Source organism: Macaca thibetana, chromosome 1 (assembly GCF_024542745.1).
Source record: "Macaca thibetana thibetana isolate TM-01 chromosome 1, ASM2454274v1, whole genome shotgun sequence".
NCBI lineage: Eukaryota > Metazoa > Chordata > Mammalia > Primates > Cercopithecidae > Macaca > Macaca thibetana.
The window spans coordinates 155,449,637-155,476,863 of record NC_065578.1 but is presented as its reverse complement, the minus strand read 5'-3'; the positions used below and the strand labels follow the sequence as shown (position 1 = coordinate 155,476,863).

Sequence of the window (27,227 nt, the reverse complement as noted above, 5' to 3'; positions counted from 1 at the left end):
ATGTTTATTCCCAAAGAAACCAAAAGCTAATAGGATGTTACTTAAAACATGCAAGTCCCATTTCCTCCACTACTACCAGCACTCAGGTAAAAGCATGGAACAATCATTTAAAATCTTGCCACGGGCCTTCCTATTTTTTCTGTACTACCTACTGCCAGACCACAGTCCATGGCTGATGAAAGTGCTATCAGTACTTCATCTTCATGTTCCTATTCTCTTATCCCTAGATGCCTGTGAGAAGCCACCAACATTTGAAGCTATGGAACTTGTTGGTAAAACAAAACCCTATTATGAGATTGGGGAACAAGTGTAAAAAAGGACAGTTCTACATACCTCCTCTTGCCACCCATACTATTTGTGATCGGAATCACACATGGCTACCTGTCTCAGATGAACCCTGTTACAGTAAATAAACTAGTCTCTTTTTTTGTTTTCTGCTTGCTCGAGAGATTTGCACACATTTTAGGGTACGTATTCCACTATGGAGATGATGATTTTTTTCTTGTGAAATGAGGTTTAAGATAGCAATGCATTTCTGCAGACTTTGAGAAATTGAAATCGCCAAGAAATCTTTTTCTTGGCAATAGATTGCCTAGGTGAACATGAAACTGAAATTTGCTCTTATAATAGGTAAATAAAGAAAATAATATTCTCATGCATTCAAAACAGCAATGCAGAATTTTGATTTTGATTTGGATCTATTTAGAAACTGGATTGAAAGTCTCAGAATTATTTTCTTTTAGGAAAAACACGTCCATATATAGGGGATCCTTTGCATGGCCAACCAGTCCTTGCAAATGGTACTTATGAGCTTGGTTATCAAATACACTTTATTTGTAAAGAAGGGTAAGTAAGTTGCTCCTTAGAGGAAATAAGGAAAATGTTAGCAATTTTATTTTCATTTTGCTTCTCTTCTTAAGCATTCATATAAACTTTATTTAATTTTGCTTTCTATGTGACAAGTTATACTTCTAGTCAAACAACTCTTGGATGTTTTATGGAGACAGCAAAGACATACAGTAAATAGAAAGAAACTGATATTGAAGGAAAGTGTAACTACCTGGTATTTCTGACAGTAAGTCTGTTGTAAACATTAAGAATGCAGCAATCATGTGAATTTATCCTTCACAAGTGCGTGTCCCCTGTTTAAATCTGCCAACTCTTAGAGTTCAAGTAGGGAATCACAGAAATGAGAAATAGAATTGCCAACTACAGATACGCTTGTCTCTGTAAGGTGTTACCAGACCAAAACTGACCTGGTTAGCCTTTACCATCATGTTGAACAAAATCTCTCAGTTGAAAAACCTTATTTTTGAGACTGTTAGAATGTGAAGCATCTCAAGAACACACACTGAGCACTCGGCCTTTGTTCTGTAGGGCTTTTAAAGTCACAGATATTGGGGATACTGGACATTTAAGTGAAATGTGCATTTAGAGAGTAAATGTAATTTTCCATAGATTTTCTGTTGCTATAACACAATACTTGAGACTAGATAATTTACAAAGAAAAGAAATTTATTTGACTCATATTTCCGGAGGCTGGGAAGTTCAAGGGCATGGCAGTAGTGTCTGGCAAGGGCTTTCATGCTGCATCATAACATGCTGGAAAGTGAAAGGGAAATTTAGCACATGCAAAAAAGACAAAGCACAAGGGAGGGGCTCTTGCTTTATAATAACCTGCTCTTGTGGTAACGAATCCAAGCCTACAAGAATGAGAACTCATTCCCTCAAGAATTAATGAACACCCTCTAGAAAGGCATTATCCCTCTTAAAGACCTAATCATTTCTTAAAGGCCCCACCACCTCTCACTGCTGTTACGCTGGCAATTAAATTTCAGTAAGAGTTTTGGTAGAGACAACCCAGATTCAAACAATAGCAATACTACACTATAACATACAAACAAAGTGAATCTTGGAGGAAAAGAGCACTGTGACCATGTAAGGCAGTTTCACTAATAGTTTTTAAAATTTGGTCAAGTGGAAATATTGGAATATTCAGTCAATAGTTATATAGAGCTTGCTAGGCACTATAAGGGATACCAAAAGTTTAAGACATGGACCCTCCTAAAAGAAGTTCTAACCTTATTGAGAAACAATATATACTGAGAGCTATCAAACCAAAATACTGAATGAGAAATACCAAATAATAGAATTAATCATGATAATTACACTAAGAATCTAGAAGGAGGAGAGATTCCTGTGAATTTAAATCAGAGAAGATTTCACTGAGTATAGGGGTATACTCAATGAAAGTATTCCTATACTCAATAAGCTACTCCTAGAAAGACATTCTGTTTTAAATAATAATAATAGGAGCTAAAACTCATGTAGCACTATGTGCCAAATGCTAATTTATCTAATCCCCTAAACAACCCCGCGAGCTATGTACTGTTATCCCCTTTTAATCAATTAGGTAACTGAGTGAAAGAACTTTAAGTGATTTATCCAAGCTCAAGAAACTAGTAAATTGGGAAGCAGAGACTCTAATCCAGACATTCCAGCTCTAGGGCCTGTTCTCTCTACATAGTCCTTGTCCTTACTGAGCAGATTCATGTGAGCAAAGGCACAGAAATGGATGTATAATGTGATTGCAGGAGACTACAAAGAAGCTGAGTGGAAAGACACAGCAGATTTATTTAGACATTTTTGCTCTCGGCCAATATATGCTCAAATAGAGAAACTCTATTTGATTAAATTGCAGATTTATTTAGCACTTTCATTATATAGTATGTTGTTTAAGAAACCCCCCGAACTACTACAGTGTGGAAAAGAAACCATATAAAAAGTTCCTTCATTATTATGTGTCTTATTAATTACTACACAAAGCAGTAACACTTTCTTTTCTCATTTAGTTATTACTTAAGTGGTAAAGAAATTCTATATTGTGAACTTAAAGGATCAGTAGCAGTTTGGAGCAGTAAGTCCCCAATATGTGAAAGTAAGTAAATTCTTTTTTTTTTTTTTTTTAATTCAGACCAGTAGTCCTCAAAGATTTTTGCCTCAGGGAACATTTTATGCTTTAAGATTAATAAAGATCCCAAAGAGCTTTCTTTTATGAGGGTTATATCAATTGGTATTTATCATATTGGAATTCAAATGGAAAGATTTTTAAAATACTTATTGATTCTTTTTGTTTTTGTTTTTCCTAAGACAGGGTCCCAGTAAGTTTCCTAGGCTGGAGCGCAGTGGCACAATCTCAGCTCACTGCAACCTCAGCCTCCCGAGTAGCCGGGACTACAGGCATGTGCCGCCATACCCGGTTTTTTGTAACTTCTGTAGAGACGGGGTTTTGTCATGTTGCCCAGGCTGGTCTTGAACTCCCGTGCTCAAGTAATCTGCCCCGTGGGCCTCCTAAAGTGCTGGGATTACAAATGTGAGCCACCCCACCCGGCCTGATTAATTTGTAAGAATAGACGCAATACAAACTAACATATATAACATTTTTTATGAAAAATAAGTTTTCCAAAGCCAAATAAAATTAGAATAGCAGCATTGTTCACATTTTTTGCACATCTCTTCAACATCTGATTTGAAGGAAGACTTGGATTTGGGCTGTTGTGTAATCACACAATATGTAGACTTTGGAAAAAAATCACTATACACTTCTGCCCGGCGCGGTGGCTCATGCCTGTAATCCCAGCACTTTGGGAGGCCAAGGCGGGCGGATCATGAGGTCAGGAGATCCAGACCATCCTGGCTAACACTGTGAAACGCCGTCTCTACTAAAAATGCAAAAAATTAGCCAGGTGTGGTAGCGGGCGCCTGTAGTCCCAGCTACTCCGGAGGCTGAGGCAGGAGAATGGCCTGAGCCCCAGAGGCGGAGCTTGCAGTGAGCTGAGATCGCACCAATGCACCCCAGCCTGGGCAACAGAGCGAGATTCCGTCTCAAAAAAAAAAAAAATCACTATATACTTGTAAGGATGAGAGTGAAAAAAGACAATAATATTTTGGTGGTATTGTAAACCACCAATTTACAAAATGGATATATTTATAAATGGATATATTTATAAATTGCAAAGGATTTCTCAACTAGCACTCAGTTAAGCATATTTTCTCATTAAATTGTCAGCATTTCTTGTGATAACTAGAAGAAAACTTAGCATGGCCTTGCAAATAATTATAGGCGTATTAGGCCGCTTTTGTATTGCTCTAAAGAAATACCTGAGACTGGGTAATTTATAAAGAAAAGAGGTTTAATTGGTTCATGTTTCTATAAAGTGTATAGGAAGCATGATGCTGGCATCTGCTGGGGGTTTAGGTAGGCCTCAGGAAACGTAACAACCATTGGGAAAACAAAGGGGGAGCAAGGTGTCTCACATGGCAGGAGCAGGAGCAAGGTGGGGAGGACGGGAGATGTTACACACTTTTAAACGACCAGATCTCCCAAGAACTCAGTATCACGAGAACAGCACCAAGGGGATGGTGCTAAACCATTCATGAGAAATCTACCCCCATGATTCAGACATCTCCCACCAGGCCCCACCTCCAACACTGCAACACTGTGGACTACAATTCCACATGAGATTTGATGGGGACACAGATCCAAACCGTATCAACAGTCTATTACACTTTAAGAAAATGAGATTTTTTTCTGAAAGTTAGTTACTACATTAATGATTTAAATTTGGGATAATATATTTGCCCATAGAAACCTTCTTTTAAATCCATATTGAATTCACAACCAGCCGGTAGAAACCCTATATTGATGAATTTATCGAAGACATAGAAATTTTACTAATGCTGTCTTAATCTTTTACATTTCCTTTCCTCATTTTCTTCATTTTTAAAAGGTTTTGTGTACACCACCTCCAAAAATAAAAAATGGAAAACACACCTTTAGTGAAGTAGAAGTGTTTGAGTATCTTGATGCAGTAATTTACAGTTGTGATCCTGCACCTGGACCAGATCCATTTTCACTTATTGGAGAGAGCACGATTTATTGTGGTAACAATTCAGTATGGAGTCATACTGCTCCAGAGTGTAAAAGTAACCTTTCAATTTATTTCCTTCTTTATTTGTAAGTACTCTGGAAATATTTTGTAAATAGTTTTATCTACAAATAAACAAAGCAGGTGTATGTGCTTCCTCCTCCTGTGTAATTGGTTTCTAATTTATTTTAATACAAGTCAACTCAAGCCAAAAAATAGTTCTAGCTGGAGTTCCCTATTTCTCACCCTCACATGTTCTTGGCATTTCATCTTATACAGTATGAACTACTATGTATCTGCATGAGTTAGAAGTTGTTGTTTGAATGAACAAAAATAAATAAATCAACAAACACTGGCTTAAAAATAAGAAAAGCTGATCTTGTATTACAAGAACTCTAAGAGTTCCGGCTATGGTAGTGGTAGACTGTAACAGACTAACGCTCTCACCGATAAAAATGATAACTCTGGTTAAAAAAAAAAAAATTAAAGACCAAATGTTTAAGGCACTCTAGAGTGACCAAAAGCATGAAGACTCTACAGGGGACTTGCCCATTTAAAGAAAGAAATCACAGAATAATGGTGATTTAAAAGTATATACTTCCCAAGTATGCATGAAACATTCTCCAAAGTAGACCATATTCTAGACAATAAGACAATTTTCAACAAGTTTCAAAAAATTGAAATCATTCAAACTACATTATCTGATCACAACAGAATGAAAGCAGGAATCAACAACAAGGCCAATCCCCAAAGAAATGAAAAGTATATAAGACACTTCTAAATAACCCATGCATAAAAGTAGTAGTCAGCAGGGAAATTAGAAAGTGTTTTGAATTGAATCACAAATCAACATATCAAAATATCCAAACATGTAGGATACAGTTAAAGTACTGCTTACAGGGGAATGCATAGCATAACCTACTTATGTTAGAAAAAAAAGAAAAGCCTCAAATCAGTCATCTATTTTTCCACCTTAAGAAACTAAAAAAGAAGAGCAAATCAAATCCAAAACTAGCAGATGTAAGGAAATGATATAGAGCCAAAATCAATGAAATTGAAAAGAGAAAAAAAATAAAGAAAATCACAGAAACCAACAGTTACTACTTGGAGATCAATAAAGCGTGTAAACCTACAGCCAGACTGACAAAAAAGACGCAAATTAACCAATACTGAGAATGAAAGAAGTGGCAGCCAGGCACGGCACCCCCGCCAGCTTGAAGACCCTGCCCTCCTGCAGCCGGCAGGGGCAATCACTCCCGGACTTGTCCTTTTAGAAGCTCCAGCTTTACCACTTATTTGTGGAGCCCAACCACTGCCACAGGGTCCTCATCGCCAACACGCCTGGCAGATCCAAGAAGAGATTGCCCAGGATGGGATGTGGTAAACAGCGGCACCCGAGAGTGCAGGGTGCATGTGGCTCCACTCCCTGGTTTCTGCAGAGATCCTATGCCGCTGCCCTGTGCCCACCACACAGGAACCAGAGAGGGAGCACCATGTCCCCCGCTTTGGAGACTGCTGCACGAAGGGGCCAGGTATTAGACCTTTGCTCTGTCACCTCAGCACTGGCACCAGGAGCCCCACAGAGCAGCATTTGGGAGATGGACAGCCCGGGGGAAAATAGAGGAAGTTTTCAGAAGTAGCTAGATGAGATATTTGAAATACTGAAGACTAAAAACCCCAGCTTCATGGAAGAGCTGGCCTCAGATGTGGTCAGTTCTTATGATGACCTAGACACACAGTGCTGACCCGCATGATGGGATGCACCAAACTGGGCCCCTGCAACACACGTGGAGGCTTGGCCCTGCAGCCGCCCCACCTCCCAGCTCCAGCTGCAATTGCAGTTTGACCTGGACAAACAGGAGCACATGATGGAGATCCTGATGGAGACCTGAGCCATGCGCACCAGAGTGCTGGCTAGACGTGGAGTACGGGATCCCACCAAGGGAGCTCTGGCCAGCCTGCAGCCCACTGCCCAGCCTTGCTGGCTCCTCTGCTGATTCCTGCATGGTCTGCAGCCCCAGGCCTGTCCCCTTCCTTCCCCTCTGCAGAGGGCAGGCTGGAGGCTAGTCTCAGTGGGAGCTAGGGCTGTCCTCAAAGGCTTTTTGTCCTTGGGGCAGTCTTGACATCCCCATCTGGCAACCCTTTTCATGTGGAGGACAGTGAGCCGCAGCTGCAGCAATCTTGTTTAAATTTAGGTAGTTGAATTTTTTAGAATTAAGTTTTATATGTTTTGAGCAACAAATTGTCTTAAGATACATATTTTAGATTGCTTCCAAGATGGCTGAATAGGAACAGCTCCGGCCTATGGCTCCCAGTGAGATCAACACAGAAGGCAGGTGATTCCTGCATTTCAAACTGAAGTACCTGGTTCATCTCACTGGGACTGGTTGGACAGTGGGTGCAGCCCATAGAGGGCAAGCCAAAGCAGGGCAGGGCATCGCCTCACCCAGGAAGTGCAAGGGGTCAGGGAACTTCCCTTTCCTAGCCAGGGGAAGCTGTGAATGACTGTACCTGGATGAACAGTACACTCCTGCCCAAATACCATGCTTTTCCCACAGTCTTCACAACCGGCAGACCAGGAGACTCCCTCCTGTGCCTGGCTCAGCAGGTCCCACACCCATGGAGCCTTGCTCGCTGCTAGTGCAGCAGTCTGAGATCAACCTGGGACGCTGGAGCTTGGTGAGGGATGGAGCGTCCGACATTGCTGAGGCTTGACTAGGCGGTTCTATGCTCACAGTGTAAACAAAGCACCAAGGAAGACTGAACTGGGCAGAGCCCACCACAGCTCAACAAGGCCTACTGCCTCTTTAGATTCCACCTCTGGGGGTATGGCATATCTGAACAAAAGGCAGCAGAAAGCTTCTGCACACTTAAACATCCCTGCCTGACAGCTTTGAAGGGAGCAGTGGTTCTCCCAGCACAGCATTCGAGCTCCAATAATGGACAGACTGCCTCCTCAAGTGGGTCCCTGACCCCCATGTAGTCTGACTGGGAGACACCTCCCAGTAGAGGCTGACAGACACCTCACACAGACAGGTGCCCCTCTGGGACAAAGCTTCCAGAGGAAGGATCAGGCAGCAATATTTGATGTTCTGCAGCCTCCACTGGTGATACCCAGGCAAACAGGGTCTGGAGTGGACCTCCAGCAAACTCCAACACACCTGCAGCCAAGGGACCTGTCTGTTTGAAGGAAAATGAACAAACAGAAAGAAATAGCATCAACATCAACAAAAAGGATATCCACACCAAAATCCCATCCATAGGTCACCAACATCAAAGATCAAAGGTAGATAAATCCACAAAGATGGGGAGAAACCAGAGCAGAAAAGCTGAAAATTCCAAAAACCAGAATGCCTCTTCTCCTCCAAAGGAACATAACTCCTCACCAGCAAGGGAAGAAAACTGGACAGAGAACGAGATTGAAGAGTTGACAGAAGTAGGCTTCACAAGGTAGGTAAGAACAAACTTCTCCCAGCTAAAGGAGCATGTTCTAACCCGTCACAAGGAAGCTAAAAACCATGAAAAAAGATTAGAAGAATGGCTAACAAGAATAACCAGTGTAGAGAAGAGCTTAAATGACCTAATGCAGCTGAAAACCACAGTATGAGAACTTTGTGAAGCATACACAAGTTTCAATAGCTGATTCGATCAAGCAAAAGAAAGAATGACAGTGATTAAAGATCATATTAATGAAATAAAGAGAGAACACAAGATTAGAGAAAAAAAAGGTGAAAAGAAACAAAGCCTCCAAGAAATATGGGACTATGTAAAAAGACCTCATCTATGCTTGACTGGTGTACCTGAAAGTGATGGGGAGAATGGAATCAAGTTGGAAAACACTCTTCAGGATATTATCCAGGAGAACCTCCCCAACCTAGCAAGACAGGCCAACACTCAAATTCAAGAAATACAGAGAACACCACAAAGATACTTCTCGAGAAGAGCAATCCCAAGACACGTAATTGTCAGATTCACCAAGATTGAAATGAAGGAAAAAATGTTAAGGGCAGCCAGAGAGAAAGGTCAGGTTACCCACAAAGGGAAGCCTATCCAACTATCAATGGATCTCTCAGCAGAAACCCTACAAGCCAGAGGAGAGTGGGGGCCAATATTCAACATTCTTAAAGAAAAGAATTTTCAACCCAGAATTTCATATTCAGCCAAATTAAGCTTCGTAAGTGAAGAAGAAATAAAATCCTTCACAGACAAGCAAATGCTGAGAGATTTTGTCACCAGCAGACCAGTCTTACAAGAGCTCCTGAAGGCAGCACTAAACATGGAAAGGAACAACCAGTGCCAGTCACTGCAAAAACATGCCAAAGCATAAAGACTATCAATGATATGAAGAAACTGCATCAATTAACGGGCCAAATAAACAACTAGCATCATAATGACAGGATCAAATTCACACATATCAATATTAACCTTAAATGTAAATGGGCTAAATGCTTCAATTAAAAGACACAGACTGGCAAATTGGATAGAGTCCAGATCCATCAGTGTGCTATATTCAGGAGACTCATCTCATGTGCAAAGACACACATAGGCTCAAAATAAAGGTATGGAGGAAGATCTACCAAGCAAATGGAAAGCAAAAAAAGAGCAAGGGTTGCAATCCCGGATAACAGAATGTAAACCAGCAATGATCAAAATAGACAAAGAAGGCCATTACATAATGGTAAGGGTATCAATTCAACAAGAAGAGTTAACTATCCTAAATATATATGCACCCAATACAGGAGCACCCAGATTCATAAAGCAAGTTCTTAGAGACCTAAAAAGAGACTTAAACTCCCACAGAATAATAATGGCAGACTTTAATACCCCACTGTCAATATTAGACAGATCGACAAGACAGAAAATTAACAAGGATATCCAGGACTTGAGCTCACTTGGTCCAAGCAGACCTAATAGACATCTATAGAACTCTCCACCCCAAATCAACAGAATGTACATTCTTCTTAGCACCAATTGCACTTATTCTGAAATCGACCACATAATTGGAAGTAAAACACTCCTCAGCAAATGTAGAAGTACAGAAATCCCAACAAACTGTCTTTCAGGCCACAGTGCAATCAAATTAGAACTCAGGATTAAGAACCTCACTCAAAACCGCACAACTACATGGAAACTGAAAAACCTGCTCCCGAATGACTACTGGGAAAAATAACGAAATGAAGGCAGAACTAAAGATGTCCTTTGAAACCAATGAGAACAAAGATACAACGTACCAGAATTTCTGGGACACATTTAAAGCAGGGTGTACAGGGAAATTTATAGCACTAAATGCCCACAAGAGAAAGCAGGAAAGGTCTAAAATTGACACCATAACATCCCAATTAAAAGAACTAGAGAAGCAAGAGCAAACACATTCAAAAGCTAGCAGAAGACAGGAAATAACTAAGATCAGAGCAGAACTGAAGGAGATAGAGACACACACACAAAAAAAACCCTTAAAAACTCAATGAATCCAGGAGCTGATTTTTTGGAAAGATCAACAAAATAGAGAGACCACTAGCAAGACTAATAAAGAAGAGAGAATAATCAAATGGATGCAATAAAAGATGATAAAGGGGATATCACCACTGATCTCACAGAAATACAAACTACCACCAGAGAATACCCTAAACACCTCTACGCAAATAAACTAGAAAATCTAGAAGAAATGGATAATTTCTGGACACATACACCCTCCCAAGACTAAACTAGGAGTAAGTGGAATTTCTGAATATACCCATAACAGGTTCTGAAATTGAGCTAAAAATTAATAGCCTACCAATAAAAAAAAGTCCAGGACCAGATGGATTCACAGCCGAATTCTACCAGAGGTACAAAGAGGAGCTGGTACCATTCCTTCTGAAACTATTTCAATCAATAAAAAAAGAAGGAATCCTCCGTAACTCATTTTATGAGGCCAACATCATCCTGATACCAAAGCTTGGCAGAGACACAACAAAAAAAGGGAACTTTAGGCCAATATCCCTGATGAACATTGATGTGAAAATCCTCAATAAAATACTTGCAAACCGAATCCAACAGCACATCAAAAAGCTTATCAACCCATGATCAAGTTAGCTTCATCCCAGGGATACAAGGCTGTTTCAACATATGCAAATCAATAAAGGTAATCCATCACATAAACAGAACCAACGACAAAACCACATGATTATCTCAGTATATGCAGAAAAGGCATTCGACAAAATTCAACAGCCTTTCATGTTAAAAACCCTCAATAAACTAGGTATTGATGGAAGATATCTCAAAATAATAAGAACTATTTGTGACAAACCCACAGCCAATATCATACTGAAGGGGCAAAAACTGGAAGCATTCCCTTTGAAATCCGACACAAGACAAGGATGCCCACTCTCACCACTCCTATTCAACATAGTATTGGAAGTTCTGGCTAGGGCAATCAGGCAAGAGAAATAAATAAAGAGTATTCAATTAGGAATAATTCCTTTATTAAGAGGAAGTCAAATTGTCTCTGTTTGCAGATGACATGATTGTATATTTAGAAAACCCCATTGTCTCAGCCCAAAATCTCCTTAAGCTGATAAGCAACTTCAGCAAAGTCTCAGGATACAAAATCAATGTGTAAAAATCACAAGCATTCCTATACAAAAATAACAGACAAACAGAGAGCCAAATCATGAGTGAACTCCCATTCACAATTACTACAAAGAGAATAAAATGCCTAGGAATCCAGCTTACAAGGGATGTGAAGGACCTCTTCAAGGAGAACTACAAACCACTGCTCAACAAAATAAAAGAGGAAATAACAAAAGGAAGAACATTCCATGCTCATGGATAAGAAGAATCAATATTGTGAAAATGGCCATACCACCCAAGGTAATTTACAGATTCAATGCTATCGACATCAAATTACCACTGACTTTCTTCACAGAATTGGAAAAAACTACTTTAAAGTTCACATGGAATGAAGAAAGAGCCCACATAGCCAAGAAAATCCTAAGCAAAAAGAACAAAGCTGGAGGCATCACACTACCTGACTTCAAACTATACTACCAGGCTACAGTAACCAAAACAGCATTGTACTGGTACCAATACAGATATATAGACTAGTGGAACAGAACAGAGGCCTCAGAAATAACACCACACATCTACAATTATCTAGTCTTTGACAAACCTGACAAAAGCAAGCAATGGGGAAAGGATTCCCTATATAATAAATGGTATTGGGAAAACTGGCTAGCCATATGCAGAAAACTGAAGCTGGACCCCTTTCTTTACACCTTATACAAAAATTAACTCAAGAGGGATTAAAGACTTAAATGTAAGACCTAACACCATAAAAACTAGAAGAAAACCTAGGCAATACCATTCAGGACATAGGCATGGGCAAAGACTTCAGGACTAAAACACCAAAAGCAATGGCAACAAAAGCCAAAATTGACAAATGGGATCTAATTAAACTAAAGAGTTTCTGCATGGCAAAAGAAACTACCATTGGAGCGAACAGGCAGCCTACAGAATGGGAGAAAATTTTTGCAATTTATCCATCTGACAAAGGACTAATATCCAGAATTTACAAAGAACTTACAAAAATTTACCAGAAAAAAAAAAAAAAAACATCAAAAAGTGAGCAAAGGATATTCTCAAAAGATGTTTATGCAGCCAACAGACATATGAAAAAAAAAATGCTCATCATCCCTGGCCATCAGAGAAATGCAAATCAAAACCACAAAGAGATACCATCTCATTCCAGCTAGAACGGTGATCATTAAAAATCAGGAAACAACAGTTGCTGGAGAGAATGTGGAGAAATAGGAACACTTTTACACTGCTAGTGGGAGTGTAAATTAGTTCAACCATTGTGGAAGACAGTGTGGTGATTCCTCAAGGATCTAGAACTAGAAATACCATTTGACCCAGCAATCCCATTACTGGGTATATACCCAAAGGATTATACATCATGCTACTATAAAGATACATGCACATGTATGTTTATTGTGGCACTATTCACAACAGCAAAGACTTGGAACCAACCCAAATGTCCATCAATGATAGACTGGATTAAGAAAATATGGCACATATACACGACGGAATACTATGTAGCCATAAAAAGGATGAGTTCATGTCCTTTGCAGGGATATGGATGAAGCTGGAAACCATCATTCTCAGCAAGCTCTCACAAGGACAGAAAACCTAACACCACATGTTCTCACTCATAGATGGGAATTGAACAATGAGAACACTTGAACGCAGGATGGGGAATATCACACACCAGGGCCTGTTGAGGGGTAGCGGGCTGGGGAAGGGATAGCATCAGAAGAAATACCTAATGTAAATGACGAGTTCATGGGTGCAGCAAACCAATGTGGCACATGTATACATATGTAACAAACCTGCACGTTGTGCACATGTACCCTAGAACTTAAAGTGTAATAATAATAATAAACTGTTTTGGTTACAAGACAGTTATATCTGTTAAGGTGCTGAAAGAAAAATAAAGCACCCTAGAATTCTATATCCAGGGGAATATATCAGTTAAAAAGCTTTATATTTAAATTTTTTTTTAATTTATTTATTATTATTATACTTTAAGTTGTAGGGTACATGTGCATAACGTGCAGGTTTGTTACATATGTATACTTGTGCCATGTTGGTGTGCTGCACCCATCAACTCGTCATTTACATTAGGTATAACTCCCAATGCAATCCCTCCCCCCTCCCCATGATAGGCCCCGGTGTGTGATGTTCCCCTTCCTGAGTCCAAGTGATCTCATTGTTCAGTTCCCACCTATGAGTGAGAACATGCAGTGTTTGGTTTTCTGTTCTTGTGATAGTTTGCTAAGAATGATGGTTTCCAGCTGCATCCATGTCCCTACAAAGGACACAAACTCATCCTTTTTTATGGCTGCATAGTATTCCATGGTGTATATGTGCCACATTTTCTTAATCCAGTCTGTCACTGATGGACATTTGGGTTGATTCCAAGTCTTTGCTATTGTGAATAGTGCTGCAATAAACATACGTGTGCATGTGTCTTTATAGCAGCATAGTTTATAATCCCTTGGGTATATACCCAGTAATGGGATGGCTGGGTCATATGGTACATCTAGTTCTAGATCCTTGAGGAATCGCCATACTGTTTTCCATAATGGTTGAACTAGTTTACAATCCCAACAACAGTGTAAAAGTGTTCCTATTTCTCCACATCCTCTCCAACACCTGTTGTTTCCTGACTTTTTAATGATCGCCATTCTAACTGGTGTGAGATGGTATCTCATTGTGGTTTTGATTTGCATTTCTCTGATGGCCGGTGATGATGAGCATTTTTTTCATGTGTCTGTTGGCTGTATGAATGTCTTCTTTTGAGAAATGTCTGTTCATATCCTTTGCCCACTTTTTGATGGGGTTGTTTGTTTTTTTCTTGTAAATTTGTTTGAGTTCTTTGTAGGTTCTGGATATTAGCCCTTTGTCAGACGAGTTGATTGCAAAAATTTTCTCCCATTCTGTAGGTTGCCTGTTCACTCTGATGGTAGTTTCTTTTGCTGTGCAGAAGCTCTTTAGTTTAATGAGATCCCATTTGTCAATTTTGGCTTTTGCTGCCGTTGCTTTTGGTGTTTTAGACATGAAGTCTTTGCCCATGCCTATGTCCTGAATGTACTACCTAGGTTTTCCTCCAGGATTTTTATGGTATTAGGTCTAACATTTAAGTCTCTAATCCATCTTGAATTAATTTTCGTATAAGGAGTAAGGAAAGGATCCAGTTTCAGCTTTCTACTTATGGCTAGCCAATTTTCCCAGCACCATTTATTAAATAGGGAATCCTTTCCCCATTTCTTGTTTCTCTCAGGTTTGTCAAAGATCAGATGGCTGTAGATGTGTGGTATTATTTCTGAGGACTCTGTTCTGTTCCATTGGTCTATATCTCTGTTTTGGTACCAGTACCATGCTGTTTTGGTTACTGTAGCCTTGTAGTATAGTTTGAAGTCAGGTAGCGTGATGCCTCCAGCTTTGTTCTTTTGACTTAGGATTGTCTTGGAGATGCGGGCTCTTTTTTGGTTCCATATGAACTTTAAAGCAGTTTTTTCCAATTCTGTGAAGAAACTCATTGGTAGCTTGATGGGGATGGCATTGAATCTATAAATTACCTTGGGCAGTATGGCCATTTTCACGATATTGATTCTTCCTATCCATGAGCATGCTATGTTCTTCCATTTGTTTGTGTCCTCTTTTATTTCACTGAGCAGTGGTTTGCAGTTCTCCTTGAAGAGGTCCTTCACATCCCTTGTAAGTTGGATTCCTAGGTATTTTATTCTCTTTGAAGCAATTGTGAATGGAAGTTCATGCATGATTTGGCTCTCTGTTTGTCTGTTACTGGTGTATAAGAATGCTTGTGATTTTTGCACATTAATTTTGTATCCTGAGACTTTGCTGAAGTTGCTTATCAGCTTAAGGAGATTTTGGGCTGAGACAATAGGGTTTTCTAAATATACAATCATGTCATCTGCAAACAGGGCCAATTTGACTTCTTCTTTTCCTAACTGAATACCCTTGATTTCTTTCTCTTGCCTAATTGCCCTAGACAGAACTTCCAACACTATGTTGAATAGGAGTGGTGAGAGAGGGCATCCCTGTCTTGTGCCAGTTTTCAAAGGGAATTTTTCCAGTTTTTGCCCATTCAGTATGATATTGGCTGTGGGTTTGTCATAAATAGCTCTTATTATTTTGAGGTACGTTCCATCAATACCGAATTTATTGAGCGTTTTTAGCATGAAGGGCTGTTGAATTTTGTCAAAAGCCTTTTCTGCATCTATTGAGATAATCATGTGGTTCTTGTCTTTGGTTCTGTTTATATGCTGGATTATGTTTATTGATTTGCGAATGTTGAACCAGCCTTGCATCCCAGGGATGAAGCCCACTTGATCATGGTGGATAAGCTTTTTGATGTGTTGCTGAATCCGGTTTGCCAGTATTTTATTGAGGATTTTTACATCGATGTTCATCAGGGATATTGGTCTAAAATTCTCTTTTTTTGTTGTGTCTCTGCCAGGCTTTGGTATCAGGATGATGTTGGCCTCATAAAATGAGTTAGGGAGGATTCCCTCTTTTTCTATTGATTGGAATAGTTTCAGAAGGAATGGTACCAACTCCTCTTTGTACCTCTGGTAGAATTCAGCTGTGAATCCATCTGGTCCTGGACTTTTTTTGGTTGGTAGGCTATTAATTATTGCCTCAATTTCAGAGCCTGCTATTGGTCTATTCAGGGATTCAACTTCTTCCTGGTTTAGTCTTGGAAGAGTGTAAGTGTCCAGGAAGTTATCCATTTCTTCTAGATTTTCCAGTTTATTTGCGTAGAGGTGTTTATAGTATTCTCTGATGGTAGTTTGTATTTCTGTGGGTTCAGTGGTGATATCCCCTTTATCATTTTTAATTGCATCGATTTGATTCTTCTCTCTTTTCTTCTTTATTAGTCTTGCTAGTGGTCTATCAATTTTGTTGATCTTTTCAAAAAACCAACTCCTGGATTCATTGATTTTTTGGAGGGTTTTTTGTGACTCTATCTCCTTCAGTTCTGCTCTGATCTTAGTTATTTCTTGCCTTCTGCTAGCTTTCGAATGTGTTTGCTCTTGCTTCTCTAGTTCTTTTAATTGCGATGTTAGAGTGTCAATTTTAGATCTTTCCTGCTTTCTCTTGTGGGCATTTAGTGCTATAAATTTCCCTCTACACACTGCTTTAAATGTGTCCCAGAGATTCTGGTATGTGGTATCTTTGTTCTCATTGGTTTCAAAGAACATCTTTATTTCTGCCTTCATTTCGTTATGTACCCAGTAGTCATTCAGGAGCAGGTTGTTCAGTTTCCATGTAGTTGTGCGGTTTTGATTGAGTTTCTTAGTCCTGATTTCTAGTTTGATTGCACTGTGGTCTGAGAGACAGTTTGTTATAATTTCTGTTCTTGTACATTTGCTGAGGAGTGCTTTACTTCTAATTATGTGGTCAATTTTGGAGTAAGTACGATGTGGTGCTGAGAAGAATGTATATTCTGTTGATTTGGGGTGGAGAGTTCTATAGATGTCTATTAGGTCTGCTTGCTGCAGAGATGAGTTCAATTCCTGGATATCCTTGTTAACTTTCTGTCCCGTTGATCTGTCTAATGTTGACAGTGGAGTGTTGAAGTCTCCCATTATTATTGTATGGGAGTCTAAGTCTCTTTGTAAGTCTCTAAGGACTTGCTTTATGAATCTGGGTGCTCCTGTATTGGGTGCATATATATTTAGGATAGTTAGCTCTTCCTGTTGAATTGATCCCTTTACCATTATGTAATGGCCTTCTTTGTCTCTTTTGATCTTTGATGGTTTTAAATTCTGTTTTATCAGAGACTAGTATTGCAACCCCCGCTTTTTTTTGTTCTCCATTTGCTTGGTAAATCTTCCTCCATCCCTTTATTTTGAGCCTATGTATGTCTCTGCGTGTGAGATGGGTCTCCTGAATACAGGAGACTGATGGGTCTTGACTCTTTATCCAGTTTGCCAGTCTGTGTCTTTTAATTGGAGCATTTAGTCCATTTACATTTAAGGTTAAGATTGTTATGTGTGAACTTGATCCTGCCATTATGATATTAACTGGTTATTTTGCTCGTTAGTTGATGCAGTTTCTTCCTAGCCTCGATGGTCTTTACATTTTGGCATGTTTTTGCAATGGCTGGTACCGGTTGTTCCTTTCCATGTTTAGTGCTTCCTTCAGGGTCTCTTGTAAGGCAAGCCTAGTGGTGACAAAATCTCTAAGCATTTGCTTATCTGTAAAGGATTTTATTTCTCCTTCACTTATGAAACTTAGTTTGGCTGGATATGAAATTCTGGGTTTAAAATTCTTTTCTTTAAGAATGTTGAATATTGGCCCCCACTCTCTTCTGGCTTGTAGAGTTTCTGCCGAGAGATCTGCTGTTAGTCTGATGGGCTTCCCTTTGTGGGTAACCCGACCTTTCTCTCTGGCTGCCCTTAAGATTTTTTCCTTCATTTCAACTTTGGTGAATCTGACAATTATGTGTCTTGGAGTTGCTCTTCTCGAGGAGTATCTTTGTGGCGTTCTCTGTATTTCCTGTATTTGAATGTTGGCCTGCCCTACTAGGTTGGGGAAGTTCTCCTGGATGATATCCTGAAGAGTGTTTTCCAACTTGGTTCCATTTTCCCCCTCACTTTCAGGCACCCCAATCAGACGTAGATTTGGTCTTTTTACATAATCCCATACTTCTTGCAGGCTTTGTTCATTTCTTTTTCTTCTTTTTTCTTTTGGTTTCTCTTCTCGCTTCATTTCATTCATTTGATCCTCAATCGCTGATACTCTTTCTTCCAGTTGATCGAGTCGGTTACTGAAGCTTGTGCATTTGTCACATATTTCTCGTGTCATGGTTTTCATCTCTTTCATTTCGTTTATGACCTTCTCTGCATTAATTACTCTAGCCATCCATTCTTCCACTTTTTTTTCAAGATTTTTAGTTTCTTTGCGCTGGGTACGTAATTCCTCCTTCAGCTCTGAGAAATTTGATGGACTGAAGCCTTCTTCTCTCATCTCATCAAAGTCATTCTCTGTCCAGCTTTGATCCGTTGCTGGCGATGAGCTGCGCTCCTTTGCCAGGGGAGATGCGCTCTTATTTTTTGAATTTCCAGCTTTTCTGCCCTGCTTTTTCCCCATCTTTGTGGTTTTATCTGCCTCTGGTCTTTGATGATGGTGATGTACTGATGGGGTTTTGGTGTAGGTGTCCTTCCTGTTTGATAGTTTTCCTTCTAACAGTCAGGACCCTCAGCTGTAGGTCTGTTGGAGATTGCTTGAGGTCCACTCCAGACCCTGTTTGCCTGGGTATCAGCAGCAGAGGCTGCAGAAGATAGAATATTGCTGAACAGCAAGTGTACCTGTCTGATTCTTGCTTTGGAAGCTTCCTCTCAGGGGTGTACTCCACCCTGTGAGGTGTGGGGTGTCAGACTGCCCCTAGTGGGGGATGTCTCCCAGTTAGGCTACTCAGGGGTCAGGGACCCACTTGAGCAGGGAGTCTGTCCCTTCTCAGATCTCAACCTCCGTGTTGGGAGATCCACTGCTCTCTTCAAAGCTGTCAGACAGAGTCGTTTGCGTTTGCAGAGGTTTCGGCTGAGTTTGTTATTGTTTACTGTGCCCTGTCCCCAGAGGTGGAGTCTACAGGGACAGGCAGGTTTCCTTGAGCTGCTGTGAGCTCCACCCAGTTCGAGCTTCCCAGCAGCTTTGTTTACCCACTTAAGCCTCAGCAATGGCGGGCGCCCCTCTCCCAGCCTCGCTACTGCCTTGCCGGTAGATCACAGACTGCTGTGCTAGCAATGAGGGAGGCTCCGTGGGTGTGGGACCCTCCCGGCCAGGTGTGGGATATGATCTCCTGGTGTGCCTGTTTGCTTAAAGCGCAGTATTGGGGTGGGAGTTACCCGATTTTCCAGGTGTTGTGTGTCTCAGTTCCCCTGGCTAGGAAAAGGGATTCCCTTCCCCCTTGCGCTTCCCAGGTGAGGCAATGCCTCGCCCTGCTTCAGCTCTTGCTGGTCGGGCTGCCTCAGCTGACCAGCACCGATCGTCCGGCACTCCCCAGTGAGATGAACCCAGTACCTCAGTTGAAAATGCAGAAATCACCGGTCTTCTGTGTCGCTCGTGCTGGGAGTTGGAGACTGGAGCTGTTCCTATTCGGCCATCTTGCTCCGCCCCTACTATATTCTTGCTTACTGCAGCAGCCTCTTTACTGGTCCAGTTTCCCTCTAATCCTTCCACCACACAGTCAGGCCGTCATCTGTATATTTAAATTTTTAACATTTAAAGTCTTTTTAAAAATGTTTTTAACATCTTGCATTCCATTTCTTGTCTCTGTTCATACTGGAAATTACTACTTTGTACTACTTTTTCTGTTAAAGCAAATTTCCATTAATTCTGGAGTTTCTCTACTTTTCCAGTGGTCAAATATTGATCTCCAGTAGTCAAAACTGGAAAACAGATATTAGCATGTGGAAAAAAAAATTACTACAAAGCAACAGTTACGTTTGAATGCGATAAGGGTTTTACCTCAATGGCAGCGAAACAATTGTCTCTGAGAGTAACAGTACTTGGGATCCCCCAGTTCCAAAGTGTCTTAAAGGTACAAAGGTGATCTTTTTTCCATCTTGGTTTGTTGTTGTTGCTGTTCATGTTAGACTTTATTTCTTTAATATTAACTATCAGTCATACAGAATAACTGAAAAGAAACAATTTTAGTATTTAACTCTGTCTTGTATTCATTTCTATGCCATATATATGACATGAAATTCACATAAAATTCTGCTGTTGTGATTTTGTGTGCCTTTCTGGGGTTCTTAGCATGTTATGTACATTGCATGGGTATATAATTTCACTTCTTCAATATTTTATGTATAAAAAGTGGATTATGACAACTTTTGGAGTGAATTGAAACATGGGCATTTTTATCTAAGTAAGTCAACAGTGGCATAATTCATATAAATGAAATGAGAGCAGTAACTCCCAAGTGGTTGATCTTCTAACATTATTTTATTTCCTAGTGCTGCCTCCTTCTAGTACAAAACCTCCAACTTTGAGGCATTCAGGGTTAGTAGCTTCTTCCTTAAATGTCTCAATTATCTTATAAATTCCTGGGGAAAATGCCAGTAATAACTCCCAAGTGTTTGGTCCAATCTACATTATTATTTTGTTTTTCCAGTGTCGACTTCTCCCACTATAAAATCCCCAACTTCCAGTGTCTCAGGTTTAGTAACTTTCTGCTTGTATTTTTTTCAAAAATCCTTTAAATTCCTGGTGATTTTTCTTTTAATCCTGGTTCATTTGACCCAGCAACCCCATTACTGCGTATATACCCAAAGTATTATAAATCATTCTACTATAAAGACACATACACACGTATGTTTATTGCGGCACTGTTCACAATAGCAAAGACTTGAAACCAACCCAAATGCACATCAATGATATACTGGATAAAGAAAATGTGGCACATTTACACATGGAATAATATGCAGCCATAAAAATGATGAGTTCATGTCCTTTGCAGGGACATGGATGAAGCTGGAAACCATCATTCTCAGCAAACTATCACAAGAACAGAAAACCAAACACTGCAAGTTCTCACTTATAAGTGGGAGTTGAACAATGAGAACACATGGACACAGGGAGGGGAACACCACACACCGGGGCCTGTCAGGAGGTGGAGGGCTCAGGGAGGGATAGCATTAGGAGAAATACCTAATGTAGGTGATGGGTTGATGAGTGCAGCAAACTGCCATAGCACATGTATACCTATGTTACAAACCTGCAAATTCTGCACATGTGTCTCAGAACTTAAAGTTTAATAATAATAAAATAAAATTAAAATTAAAATTAAAAATCTTTCAAATTCCTGGTGATGTCCACTTACTCATCATTTTTAGTAATAAAAGAAGGGGGGACATTTATATAGCCATTTTAGTTGTTATACATAGTGATTCTAAAATTATTTGCCATAGTCCACAGATAAAAACAGGAATGTGACCTTCAGAAAGTTATGTATATTTTAAAAGTGTTTATACATATCCAAATTGATTTAGTACCTTCCTTATTGGTTATTAGTAAAGTTTAAGTGGGATTCATTTAAAGCACTTAGCACAGTGCCTGGTATATAAAAAGCTCTTAGAGCTAGCTAATATGACTTATTCAACACTTAAATTAATGTTAGGGAAGAGGAAGGTCCATGTATGTTGGCTAATATGTTTGTTTGTTAATATGTATGTTTTGTGTCATCAACTTTGCTGTTTTATTCTTTTCAGAAGTGATCTGTTGACACCTTTGCTGAGTTTGTTCCTATTACAGGATTCTTTGATTTTCTGGAGTGCAACCAGTTTGAGTCTTTTGATGTAACACATTTAAACAGGGAAATTTCTGCTGTCTCCAGAACAAGACCTATATTTCTGTCTCTTCCCTGCCTGCCCCCGTTCCACACCTCATAATGTTATTCTTTTTTTCTCCTTACTGGGCAGTTTTATCTGGCAATAGCAACTAAATTTTATAGCAACTAAGAGGCAGGAAAAGTCCTTATTTACTGAGATGAAATAGAGGACTTTTTGCAGGGACTCCTGATCAGCGGCTGTAGTTATGACTGGAGAGATTATTCTGATATGACGGAAGAGATTATCATCCTGATTTCAGTACAGCTATCTCTGGCTTCACTTTCCTTGCCGCAGAAGCAAGAGACTAATTGTGGGAAAAGCATTCGCCTGTGCAGACTGTGCTTAATTAACATCATTTCTATGGTCCTCAGTTTCCGTTTAGTTTAATGAGGTTGTTGAACTCAAATCTCAATCACTGGATTCTAATTTGTTGATATTTTCCTATCTCCCTAATTTTTTAAAGGATCGAGGGGAATTATGCATATTAACATAGTAATTAGAATACATTTTTATAATTCCTATAAGAGACTGTTAACTAGTAGCCTCCTTAGTTGAGTGCTGTAGGTTTTGAGGGGCAGGAAGAGATGGTTTTTTTTAATGGACTGATATATGAGCAAAACAAGATTGCATGTGAAATTTATGCTCAATGAGGCATCCAGGTTTACTCACATGCTCCTAGTGGGTATATGTACTAATACTAAGTTTGTTGATACAGTCTTTTGAAAGAGTTGACTATAAGCATTTCATAAAGTGTTTATAAAACACTGATCTAGCTTAGCGTTTGAGAGCAGAGGAGAGAATTGCTTGTGAGAAAAAGCTTATAAAAAAGAGAAACTACAGGGGTATTTTTTGAAAAATCACAAATCAAAATTCCTCATGGGATGGTCAATCATTTTTTATCATCAGTTAGAGGAAGACTAAATCGCAAGATAATTATGTTAAGGTAGGTCTAAAAGTGCTAACGTGAAAAAATGTACAGGAAGTCCTAAGTGGAAAAGAAGAAGATGTAAATGATGTAGTATAATACCACTTACAGTTTTAAAAAAGACACATATGTTTACCCCAAGCACATTACTTTTATGATTTATTATTGGTTATCTTCTAGGATTTCCATTATAAAATATGAAATGTAGTGAGCTATTTTTTTTTTTTTTTTTTTTTTTTGAGACGGAGTCTCCCTCTGTCACCCAGGCTGGAGTGCAGTGGTGCGATCTCGGCTCACTGCAAGCTCCACCTCCCGGGTTCCCGCCATTCTCCTGCCTCAGCCTCCTGAGTATCTGGGACTACAGGCGCCCACCACCACACCTAGCTAACTTTTTTATATTTTCAGTAGAGACAGAGTTTCACCGTGTTAGCCAGGATGGTCTCAATCTCTTGACCTCATGATCCACTCGCCTCAGCCTCCCAAAGTGCTGGGATTACAGGCGTGAGCTGTCGTGAGCATTCTTGTACATATATCCTTACATACTTGTGCAAATATATATGTAGATTAAATTTTTTTTTTTTCTAGTCAGAGTCTTACTCTGTCACCCAGGATGGAGTGCAGCAACGTGATCTCGGCTCACTGCAACCTCCACCTCCGGGGTTCAAGCAATTCTCCTGCCTCAGCCTCCCAAGTAGCTGGGATTACAGGTGCACCACCAACCAGGCTAATTTTTGAATTTTTAGTAGAGACGGGGTTTCACCATGTTGGCCAGGCTGGTCTCGAACTCCTGACCTTGTGATCCACCCACCTCGGCCTCCCAAAGTGCTGGGATTATAGGCATGAGCCACCACGCCTGGCAAAGAATGACACTGGATGTATTAAAAAGTATGATAAGTGATACGATCACAGTAGACATTTCCTCCAGTAGAATATTGGGAGAAAACCTAATGGAAATCAATGAAAAATAAGAAACACACGTAGCCTTTGGAACATAGCCTTTCTCACCTAGTGGAGGAGGAGCTGAGACTTGAGTAAGACAGTCAGATGAAGTAAGGCAGTATTCGGGAATGTTTGTGTGAGCTGAGACTATACATCCTGAGTGATACAGGTGTGTTGGCCCATGTATACATGGGTCTCCATTAGTGAAGCTGCACTGAGTAGAGAATAGTTTTCTACCTTATGCATCTTTACTCCATGACGAATCAGTTATGCATGCAGGAGAAAGAGCTTAACACATTTACTGAAATGTCTGCTAAATTATCTACTCAACCCTCATTCTACTCACCTCTCTACAGCCTTTGATATTTAGAATTACTCCATCCTCACACAACTCTTTCCAACTCCAGCATTGGAAACAACTGACTCCTGTTTCTGCCAAACTGTATGTCCCAGATTCTTGTCTTAGGAGCCACAGAACTCCAAAGGTTTATGGCTATCACTGTGTTTTGACATTATTGGCTTTCTTTATAGTCCTATGTGATTTACTTACACATTACAAAAAACAGCTCTGAGAAGGGATTCATAATTTTGACCAGCCAGGCAAAGGGGTATACATAATACATAAAGATATTAAGAATCCCTGCATGATGATTCACAATAACAAAGACATGGAATCAACCTCAGTGCCCATCAGTGATAGACTGGATAAAGAAAATGTGCTACATATACACCATGGAATACTATGCAGCCATAAAAAAGAATGAGATCATGTCCTCTTCAGGGACATGGATGGAGCTAAAGGCCATTATCAATTGCAAACTAATGCAGGAACAGGAAACCAAATACTGCATGTTCTCACTTATAAGTGGGAGCTGAATGATGAGAACACATGAGCAAATGTGGGGGAACAACACATGCTGGGGTCTATTGGAGGGTAGAGGGTAGGAGGAAGGAGAGGATTAGGAAAAATAACCAATGGTACTAGGCTTAATACCTGGGTGGTGAAATAATCTGTACAACAAACCCCCATGACACAAGTTTACCTATGTAATAAACCTGCACATGTACCCCTAAACTTAAAAGTTAATAAAAGAACCCCTGCATGGATATGGATCATGTATTTCCATTCAGATCTTCCTTTCATTAATTTTACATGCTCTTCTTCAACAGTCTCATTGACTCCTGTGATTTTGACCATCTCCCATCCATTATCTTTTACAAAAGTCCTCTTGTGCCTTTTTGGAAGTCCATTTTCATAATCAACAAATAACCTACATCCCCAATCTTTTCCTAAACATTCTTACACCTCCTGGCCTTCACTAAACCCCATCTGTCCCATGCCCAAGGCTTTCTCAGTTTAAAACACAACAACAATGAAAAACTTTCACAGCTCAACCTTGGTGGCGCTATCGCTTCCGTTAGCGATAGGAACCGATAGGAAATCCCACATTGGTTTCCTGTTGCTTCTGTAACAAATTATCTTGTGGTTTAAAACAACACAAATTTATTCTTTCACATTTCAGGAGATCGGAAGTCCACAGTGAGTCTTACAGGATGAAAACCAAGGTGTTGAAAAGACTGATTCCTTCTGAAAGCTCTAGTGGAGAACCTGTTTCTTGCTTCTAAGGGGCATTGGCATTCATTCCTTGGCTCACGGCAGCAACACTCTGAGCTCTGCTTTCATCATTGCCTTCTGGTCTATTGCCTTCTTGTAAGGATCCATGTGATCATATCAGGTTCACTTAGCTACTCCAAGACACTCTTTCCATCTCAGTATCCTTAATTTAATCCAACTGCAAAGTCCTAAACCATACAAGGTAACACTCACAGATTCCAGGGAGTAGGATGTGGACATTTTGGGGGAACATTATTCAGCCTACTACATACTCCTCCTTTTCTCTCATTCTTGGATAATTTTTTATTGCTATTTTTTCAATGGCACATAATAATTGTACATGTTTATGGGATACAGCAAAGGAAACAACAGAGTGAAGAAAAAAGCCTACAGAGTGTGAGAAAATATTTGCAAACTATGGCTTTGACAAGGGGTTAATATCCAGAATATCTGCGGAACTCAAAGAACTCAGCAAAAATAATAATAATAATATGATTTAAAAGTGGGTGCAAGACTTGAACAGACATCCCTCAAAAGAAGACATATAAATGGCCAATGAATATAAAACAAAATGCTCAATATTCTTAGTCATCAGAGAAATACAAATAAAACCACAGAGAGATACCACCTCACCCTAGTGATCAGAGCTCTTATCAAAAAGACAAAAGATAACAAATGCTGGTGAGGATGTGGAAAATAGAGACCTCTTATACACTGTTAGAGAATCCAAATTAATATGACCATTATGGGAAATAGTATGGAGGTTTCTCAAAAAATTAAAAGTAGAACTACCATGTGATCCAACAATCCCACTACCGGGTATATACCCAAAAGAAAGGAAGCCAGTATGATGAAAAGATATCTGCACTCTCACATTCACTGATGCACTAATAACAATAGCCAAGGTATGGAATCAACCCAAGTGTTCACCAATGGACGAATAGATAAATAAAATGTGGTATATATACACAAGGGCATACTATTCAGCCATAAGAAAGAATGAAATCCTATCATTTGCAGCAACATGGATGAACCTAGAGGATATTATATTAAGTGAAGTAAATCAGGCACAGAAAGGCAAATCCTGTGTGATACAAGTCATATGTGCAATCTAAAAAAGCTCATCTCATAGAAGTAAAGAGTAGAATACTGGTTACCAGAGGCTGGGGAAGGGAGAGACAATGGGAGATGGAGAAATATTGGTTAAAGGGCACAGGGTCACAGATACATAAGAATAAATTCATCCTTGAATACTTAACCCTCTGCCCTAAATCTGTCACTCCTCCATCCATATTTCTTATTTCAATGAGTAGCACCACCATTCATTTCTAATCCTGGAGCTAACTCTTGATTGCTTTCTTCTCACCACTAACGTTAAGAAAGGAAGTGACCAAAATCCAGTACATGAGCAACTGTTCATTCATCTACAGTATCTTTGTTAATTGTCCACTTTATCCACCCAGTGAGAGCCACCATCAAACCTCAATTGGATGTCAGCAAAAGCTCCCTGACTCGTCTCCCCTCTCCATTATTGCCTTAATCTAGTCTCCATACGATACACAGATTTACGTTTTTTAAATGTATATCTAATTGTCCCTCCTTTTTTAAAAAGTCAACAATGGCATGATATCTCAATTCACGATAAATAAATTGGTTCTTCACATTCTCTGTACACTGTACACATCGCCTGCAATTGCCCTTCAACACAGAGACCAGGCATTTCATTAACTGACCTTCCCACACACATTCTTGCAAAGAGGAATAGTCAAACAGGGTGTTTGGAGGCGAGCTGCCATCATCCACCGCCTTTATCTGGAAGCGCAGAGCCTCGCACGCGCCATCCATCGGAAGTCCAAGCATTGTCAAGATCTGCTGCTTCACCTGGGTCCGCAAGGTGGGCTCTGCCAGCGAAACCC

At 39.9% G+C, this 27,227-nt stretch overlaps 2 protein-coding genes and 1 long non-coding RNA gene across 6 annotated transcripts in view; all 3 read left to right on the top strand.

Annotated features, from left to right (window-relative positions):
• The window catches only part of LOC126949105 (complement receptor type 1-like), a 98,922-nt gene that overhangs the window by 7,194 nt on the left and 64,501 nt on the right, over window positions 1-27,227 (top strand). The gene's annotated exons all lie outside the window — the stretch shown is intronic.
• The window catches only part of CR1 (complement C3b/C4b receptor 1 (Knops blood group)), a 235,393-nt gene that overhangs the window by 143,707 nt on the left and 64,459 nt on the right, over window positions 1-27,227 (top strand). The gene's annotated exons all lie outside the window — the stretch shown is intronic.
• On the top strand, window positions 875-22,906 carry LOC126949204 (uncharacterized). Of its 3 annotated transcripts, none has more exons than XR_007723625.1 (3): window positions 875-2,938; window positions 4,791-5,017; window positions 19,859-22,906. It is a non-coding gene; the product is annotated as an uncharacterized LOC126949204 (long non-coding RNA). The 3 variants fall into 3 exon arrangements; XR_007723623.1 differs by having other exon boundaries at window positions 4,791-8,378; XR_007723624.1 differs by lacking the exon at window positions 19,859-22,906 and having other exon boundaries at window positions 875-1,075; window positions 2,853-2,938; window positions 4,791-13,459.